This window comes from Girardinichthys multiradiatus, chromosome 21 (genome assembly GCF_021462225.1).
Source record: "Girardinichthys multiradiatus isolate DD_20200921_A chromosome 21, DD_fGirMul_XY1, whole genome shotgun sequence".
Taxonomy (NCBI): Eukaryota; Metazoa; Chordata; class Actinopteri; order Cyprinodontiformes; family Goodeidae; genus Girardinichthys; species Girardinichthys multiradiatus.
The window spans coordinates 37,718,705-37,727,746 of NC_061813.1; positions in this window are offsets into that span (position 1 = coordinate 37,718,705).

Genomic DNA, 9,042 nt, shown 5'->3' on the forward strand with positions numbered 1-9,042 from the left:
ATCTTCACCGGCGTCCCCCAGGGGTCTGTTCTCTCCCCACTCCTCTGCTTTCTGTACACAAATAACTGCACCTTAGTAGACCTGTCCATGAAAACCATGAAGTTTGCAGATGACACCACTGTCATTACAGATCCAGGACAGAGACGTGTCTGCATATAGAGAGGAGGTGGACTGGCTGGTCCACTGATGTGGTCAGAACCACCTGGAACAGTACCTGCTCAAGACAGTGGACATGATAGTGGACTTCCGGAGAACACCCCCTACATTGCCTCGCCTCATCGTCCTGAACAACACTGTGTCAATTGTGGATCACTTCAGGTTCCTAGGAACCACCCTTTCTCTATATATATATGTGAGATGGTCCTCACATATAGACACTGTTCAGAAGAAGACCCAGCAGAGACTGTCCTTCCTGCGGGATTCCAGGACTTAAATCGGACATCTTTCAGTCCGATTTATTGATTAGTCCCCGACAAATCAATAGCTACAACTCTTTTGAATATTTAATCCTTAGTTTTCCTCATCCAAATTGCAACTTCTGTTTGCTGTTTTGTACCCTCCAACAGGCCCTTACTCTCAATTTATAGATCGGTTTTCAGACCTTTTATCTGATTTAGTGTTAAATACAGATAAGGATATTATAGTGGGGGATTTTAACATTCATGTTGACACTGAAAGTGATAGCCTAAATATAGCGTTTAATGCTATCTTAGACTCAATTGGCTTTGCTCAAAACATTAACAAACCTACCCACCTTTGTCTTCATTCTCTTATGGGATTCTTCTTAAATAAAATTGATTCTATTAAAAATAAAATCTTTGACATACTCCCGAAGATGATTACTTCATCCTCAGCAAGTGAGACAACATTGGAAGTAACTGTAGAACCTGATTTGTGTTTGGACTGTTTTGATCCTGTGTAGCTTCCTGAGTTATCAGAAATATTAGCTTCATCTAAACCTTCAACTTGTATGTTAGACCCAATCCCAACCAAATTATTTAAGGAAGTGTTCCCTGTGATTACCAGCCCCATTTTAGATATGATTAACCTATCCTTAGTAAATGGATATTACCACAGGCGTTTAAGGTAGCTGTAATTAAACCTTTACTTAAGAAACCTTCGCTTGATCGAGATGACTTAAAATTAAGGGTTAAATTACAGACCTATATCCAATCTTCCATTCTTATCTAAAATTCTTGAGAAAATAGCAGCTAATTAAATGAGTGAGCATTTACACAGCAATGACCTGTTTGAAGAGTTTCAGTTAGGATTCAGAGCTCATCATAGCACCGAAACAGCTATGCTGAAAGTCACTAATGATATTCTTAAGGCCTCAGATAATGGACTTGTGTCTGTACTGGTTCTGTTAGATCTCAGTGCTGCATTTGATACAGTGGATCACAATATTTTCTTAGAAAGGCTGGAATATGCTGTAGGGATAAGGAGAACAGCGCTAGGCTGGTTTAAATCTTATTTGTCTGACAGAATCCAGTTTGTTCATGTAAATAATAAATCATCTTTAAACTCCAGGGTTAATTGTGGAGTACCACAGGGTTCAGTACTTGGGCCAATTCTATTTACTATATCTATGCTTACAATAGGTCAAATTATCAGGCAGCGTAGGATAAATTTTCACTGTTACGCTGATGATACTCAGTTTTACTTATCCATAAATCCTGATGAACCCAACCAGCTAGATAGACTACAAGCATGTCTTGAAGACATAAAAACTTGGATGACTTTAAAATTTTCTGCTTCTAAATTCAGACAAGTCAGAAGTTGTCGTCTTTGGACCGGAGTCTTTAAAAAAGAAACTGCTTAGTCAATCACTTAACCTGGATGGCATTAAATTGAACTCTGGCAATAAAGTAAAAAACCTTGGTGTTATTTTTGACCAGGACATGTAATTTAAATCCCATATTAAAGAGGTTTCTAGGATTTCCTTCTTTCACCTCCGGAACATTGCCAAAATTAGAAATATTCTATCCAGGAGTGATGCTGAAAAACTAGTCCATGCATTTGTTACTTCAAGGCTGGACTATTGTAATTCTTTACTATCAGGATGTCCACAAAATGCAGTTAAAAGCCTTCAGCTGATTCAAAATGCTGCAGCAAGAGTTCTAATGAAAATTAAAAAGAGAGATCATATTTCCCCTACTTTAGCTTCCCTTCATTGGCTCCCTGTTAAATCCAGAATAGAATTTAAAATTCTCCTCCTCACATATAAAGCCCCTAATGATCTAGCGCCATCATACATCAGAGATCTGATTGTTCCATATGTTCCTAACAGGGCACTTTGTTCTCAGACTGCAGGTTTACTGGTGGTTCCTTGAGTCTCTAGAAGCACAATGGGAGACAGATCCTTTAGTTATCAGGCTCCTCTCCACTGTCTCCTTTGGAACCAGCTCCCAGTTTTATTCCATGAGGCAGACACCCTGTCTACTTTTAAGACTAGGCTTAAAACTTTCCTTTTTGATAAAGCTTATAGTTAAGAGTGGCTTAGGTTATCCTGAACTATCTCTGTAGTTATGCTGCTATAGGCTTAGGCTGCTGGAGAACATAATGACCACTTTAACTCTCTTCGCTACATTCTTATACTACTCTCCAATTTTGCATTGTTTGCTGTTATTTCAGCTTTTAACCTTGTTCTCTCTTTTCTCTTCCTAGAAGCTACACCTGGCCTGACTCTGTGTCTACCTGTGACACCTTTCTGGAGAGGGGAATCATCTGAGCTTCTGCTGGCAACAACTTAATGGTCACCCTCTACCGATGATCCACATGGCCCTGTCTTTTAGTGTTTAACCCTTTCTCTCTTCTAGACATAACAATTGACTGACATTTAACTGTAACTAATTATATGTGCTCTCTTTCAGACTGTAACCTTGAAAACTGGCTCAGAGTTTATCTGGTCTATCTTTCTAGATGAAACGACTAAAGGAGCTACATCCATTAACATTTACTTTTCCTTCCCATAGAAAGTACTCCTGGATCAGTGCTTCTGTGTTCTTTTTGTCTCTCTGCTCTGTTCTCTCAAACCTCCAGTCGGTCGTGGCAGATGGCCGCTCATACTGAGCCTGGTTCTGCTGGAGGTTTCTTCCTTTTAAAAGGGAGTTTTTCCTCTCCACTGTCGCTACATGCATGCTCAGTATGAGGGATTGCTGCAAAGTCAACCCCAGTGACTGTCCACTGTCTCTACATGCTCATCCAGGAGGAGTGAATGCTACAAGTCTCTGACTTGATGCAATCTGCTGGGTTTCCTTAGATAGAAAAACGTTTTATCCAATTTGAACAAATAACTGAATCTAACTGCACTCTTCAATAATTAGGATTAATTGGAATGTATGTACCTGACTTTTGTGAAGTGCCTTGAGACAACATGTGTTGTGAATTGGTGCTATATAAATAAACTGAATTGAATTGAACTTTTACAGGTATAGGGGTCAGAAAAAGGGCAGCTAACATCTGCAGACCCCACACATTCTCTACACAAACTGTCTGAACTTTTATCTTCTGGTGCTGAATTCAAAAAAGAGCCCAACAATTATTTTTACATATTGATATTTAAAATGTCTTCATTGAGAGCAAAGGGGAATCAAAGTCAAATTATTTGTGCACAAACTTAGCGAATAAAGCAGATTCTGATTGTAATAGGATCTCGAGGCCTAAAAAAGCAAATCTTACTCAGCTACACAAGATCTGCAGAGGGGGAATAGGCCAAAATTACAAGGACGCCCAAAAAGTTTAATCCAAGTCATATATGAAAACTGCTGAATTAAAAAAAAGCAAAATAAATCTCCATCATCATTCTCTTATTTAGCAAATATAATTTTGCTAATCTTAACTAACCTAAAACAAGTGTAGTTTAGTCATGAACGCATGTCAGACTGTGAGTAAAATTTGGTTACCAGTTTCTACTGCATATATTTATGTCTTGAAGCTTGCAGCTTTACAAATTAAAGCAAAGAAACAGCAATTTTCTGCTTCAAGTCAAAGAAAATGGAGCCTTCAGGTAATCAAGCATCCGGCCAAGGACCCAGGTGAATATGAGTTCAGCTGTGTTATACATTTCTCTCCTCTTCATAGACACACATGTATGTACACATTTGATGCTTACTGAAGATGCAAAATTTGCTTATACTTCTTGGTTTTCGATTAGGCAATAAAAAACAGAAGTGACATTTTTCTGGTTTAAAACAGGAACAAACCTAAGCCTTCAGGTTCTCTATCCCCAGGCTGAACACTCCAGGGAATCAGGACTCAACTATCATCTGTCAACCTCTTTTTTTTGTTTTTACTTTCTAATAATTTGGCTTAAATGCTGAGTTTAATTAACAAATCTAAGAAAATTTTCTTTTTCTGAATCAAATCAGAAACCCCCTCAAACATTTTGTCTTCCCAAGTCTTAACCCAAGAGAATTTGTTTGGCCATTGCTGAACAGACAGCCAGTAAACAGTCCGGTCAGGTTTAACAGAATCACTGTCTCTATCCTGCATTTAATAAAACCAAACAATACAGGTCCTTCTCAAAATATTAGCATATTGTGATAAAGTTCATTATTTTCCATAATGTCATGATGAAAATTTAACATTCATATATTTTAAATTCATTGCACACTAACTGAAATATTTCAGGTCTTTTATTGTCTTAATACGGATGATTTTGGCATACAGTTCATGAAAACCCAAAATTCCTATCTCACAAAATTAGCATATCATTAAAAGGGTCTCTAAACGAGCTATGAACCTAATCATCTGAATCAACGAGTTAACTCTAAACAACTGCAAAAGATTCCTGAGGCCTTTAAAACTCCCAGCCTGGTTCATCACTCAAAACCCCAATCATGGGTAAGACTGCCGACCTGACTGCTGTCCAGAAGGCCACTATTGACACCCTCAAGCAAGAGGGTAAGACACAGAAAGAAATTTCTGAACGAATAGGCTGTTCCCAGAGTGCTGTATCAAGGCACCTCAGTGGGAAGTCTGTGGGAAGGAAAAAGTGTGGCAGAAAACGCTGCACAACGAGAAGAGGTGACCGGACCCTGAGGAAGATTGTGGAGAAGGGCCGATTCCAGACCTTGGGGGACCTGCGGAAGCAGTGGACTGAGTCTGGAGTAGAAACATCCAGAGCCACCGTGTACAGGCGTGTGCAGGAAATGGGCTACAGGTGCCGCATTCCCCAGGTCAAGCCACTTTTGAACCGGAAACAGCGGCAGAAGCGCCTGAGCTGGGCTACAGAGAAGCAGCACTGGACTGTTGCTCAGTGGTCCAAAGTACTTTTTTCGGATGAAAGCAAATTCTGCATGTCATTCGGAAATCAAGGTGCCAGAGTCTGGAGGAAGACTGGGGAGAAGGAAATGCCAAAATGCCAGAAGTCCAGTGTCAAGTACCCACAGTCAGTGATGGTCTGGGGTGCCATGTCAACTGCTGGTGTTGGTCCACTGTGTTTTATCAAGGGCAGGATCAATGCAGCTAGCTATCAGGAAATTTTGGAGCACTTCATGCTTCCATCTGCTGAAAAGCTTTATGGAGATGAAGATTTCATTTTTCAGCACAACCTGGCACCTGCTCACAGTGCCAAAACCACTGGTAAATGGTTTACTGACCATGGTATCACTGTGCTCAATTGGCCTGCCAACTCTCCTGACCTGAACCCCATAGAGAATCTGTGGGATATTGTGAAGAGAACGTTGAGAGACTCAAGACCCAACACTCTGGATGAGCTAAAGGCCGCTATCGAAGCATCCTGGGCCTCCATAAGACCTCAGCAGTGCCACAGGTTGATTGCCTCCATGCCACGCTGCATTGAAGCAGTCATTTCTGCAAAAGGATTCCCGACCAAGTATTGAGTGCATAACTGTACATGATTATTTGAAGGTTGACATTTTTTGTATTAAAAACACTTTTCTTTTATTGGTCGGATGAAATATGCTAATTTTGTGAGATAGGAATTTTGGGTTTTCATGAGCTGTATGCCAAAATCATCCGTATTAAGACAATAAAAGACCTGAAATATTTCAGTTAGTGTGCAATGAATCTAAAATATATGAATGTTAAATTTTCATCATGACATTATGGAAAATAATGAACTTTATCACAATATGCTAATATTTTGAGAAGGACCTGTATTTCTGAGAAGGTCAAGTGTAGAGCATCTATAACGCCACACAGATTTTATTCCCTCTCTCCCAGGGCTGTTAGAAACAAAATGACATCTTTCTGTTCTTACAGCCCTGGTTTGGAAGTTCTAGTAGCTAGTTCTGGACCAAACTTTTTTTCATGTGGTGTCTAACGACCTATTTGATTGGTCAATAATTTAAAGAAGGTATGGTTAATGCGGAGAAATGGAAATGTGGTAATTTCGTAAGCGTTTCTTCTCTCACTCCATCCTAGGAGATCTGCACTTGAGTCTTTGTTGTGGCCAGAACCAATGCTGTTCCTGCCGCCTTAAAGTTCCTGTGACATCGAATTTTCATGATAAATCCAATTACATTTATGGAAAGGAAACGTTGATAAAATATTTTAAAAAGTAAATCCAAGCCACTGAAATGAACAGTTGTTCAGATATATGGTCATAAACTTCAGTAAAAAGGCACTCACTTACAGATGTTCTATGCGATTTTGTTGCGCTGTTTTATGACGTCACACGTAAACTGACTGCTGCTACAATGGCCAACAACACAGACACTAGCGAAGAATGAGATACTTGCTTACATACAGGGGTTGGACAAGGAAACTGAAATACCTGGTTTTAGACCACAATAATTTATTAGTATGGTGTAGGGCCTCCTTTTGCGGCCAATACAGCGTCAATTCGTCTTGGGAATAACATATATAAGTCCTGCACAGTGGTCAGAGGGATTTTAAGCCATTCTTCTTGCAGGATAGTGGCCAGGTCACTACGTGATCCTGGTGGAGGAAAACGTTTCCTGACTCGCTCTTGCAAAACACCCCAAAGTGGCTCAATAATATTTAGATCTGGTGACTGTGCAGGCCATGGGAGATGTTCAACTTCACTTTCATGTTCATCAAACCAATCTTTCACCAGTCTTGCTGTGTGTATTGGTGCATTGTCATCCTGATACACGGCACTGCCTTCAGGATACAATGTTTGAACCATTGGATGCACATGGTCCTCAGGAATGGTTCGGTAGTCCTTGGCAGTGACGCGCCCATCTAGCACAAGTATTGGGCCAAGGGAATGCCATGATATGGCAGCCCAAACCATCACTGATCCACTCCCATGCTTCACTCTGGACATGCAACAGTCTGGATGGTACGCTTCTTTGGGGCTTCTCCACACCGTAACTCTCCCGGATGTGGGGAAAACAGTAAAGGTGGACTCATCAGAGAACAATACATTTTTCACATTGTCCACAGCCCAAGATTTGCGCTCCTTGCACCATTGAAACCGACGTTTGGCATTGGCATGAGTGACCAAAGGTTTGGCTATAGCAGCCCGGCCGTGTATATTGACCCTGTGGAGCTCCCGACGGACAGTTCTGGTGGGAACAGGAGAGTTGAGGTGCACATTTAATTCTGCCGTGATTTGGGCAGCCGTGGTTTTATGTTTTTTGGATACAATCCGGGTTAGCACCGAACATCCCTTTCAGACAGCTTCCTCTTGCGTCCACAGTTAATCCTGTTGGATGTGGTTCGTCCTTCTTGGTGGTATGCTGACATTACCCTGGATACCGTGGCTCTTGATACATCACAAAGACTTGCTGTCTTGGTCACAGATGCGCCAGCAAGACGTGCACCAACAATTTGTCCTCTTTTGAACTCTGGTATGTCACCCATAATGTTGTGTGCATTTCAATATTTTGAGCAAAACTGTGCTCTTACCCTGCTAATTGAACCTTCACACTCTGCTCTTACTGGTGCAATGTGCAATCAATGAAGACTGGCTACCAGGCTGGTCCAATTTAGCCATGAAACCTCCCACACTAAAATGACAGGTGTTTCAGTTTAATTGTCCAACCCCTGTATATTTCAGTCACTACCAGAGAGAGATGCAGCAGAGTCAGGAGAAGAAAGTCAGCTTTCATCAGATGGAGCACAAGGGCTGCGGCGCGCCATCTAATTCCACCAGAGTCTATTGTTGTCGGATGCCAGAGAATGGCCAGAGTCAATTTGCATGAATCATACAGCACCACCAGAAAACAGAACGAGCACAACATCTGGATTTTCAAAATAATTCACTAAAGATGAACTAGATCTCATTAAATTAATAAATACACACACATTATATATACACGTGTATGTATTAACAATTGTTAACATTAGATCAATTAGATCAGTTACTGGGTTAACTAAGGTGGTATAAACCGAGCAATTAAACATTAAATGCACCAATATAGCTTCGCTGCACTCAGGGTTACAGTAAATATATACGGCACTAAGGCAAAGTGAGCTGCAAGGAGCAGTGGCATCAAAGGGATGATTCAAGATCTGAAGACACTACATGGTGTTTAATTTTTTAACTTTATATCAGAATCTTTAGAGAAATATTTATTTAAATATATCATATGCGTGTGTAGTTTATTTTATTTTGATAATAACAATAATTTGGGATATTTAATCATTAACAATAACTGCCAATATCTAAATGTACTTTTGCAACAAGGAAGTGTTCTTCCCTGCTGAGCCTTGATCCATTTAGCAACAGCAGCCACAACCTTTTCTTTGGCGATCTTTTCCCATCAGATGCTCTGAACAGTGGGGCTATAGACTCTGCTTCAACATTCTCCTTCGTCTGTCAGATATCCTGACCTCTGACATCATTTATCTTGTGAATTCAGAGGTTTCTTATTCGAAGCAGTTTGCTGAAAAGAATCACAACTGGCTGTGCCTGGTTGGACCAGCCCATCTGTTCCTCCTCAGTTTTCCAGCTCTGATCCAGGCAGCTCTGATCCTCTTTGCTTCAGGAAAGTAGTTCAGACTAACTGCTGTTGTCGTAGTATTGCCACCACCAGCAATGCAGCATTTCACCATATTAACACTGTTTTTAATGCCACTTGGCTTCTACCTGAACCGTTATTGACA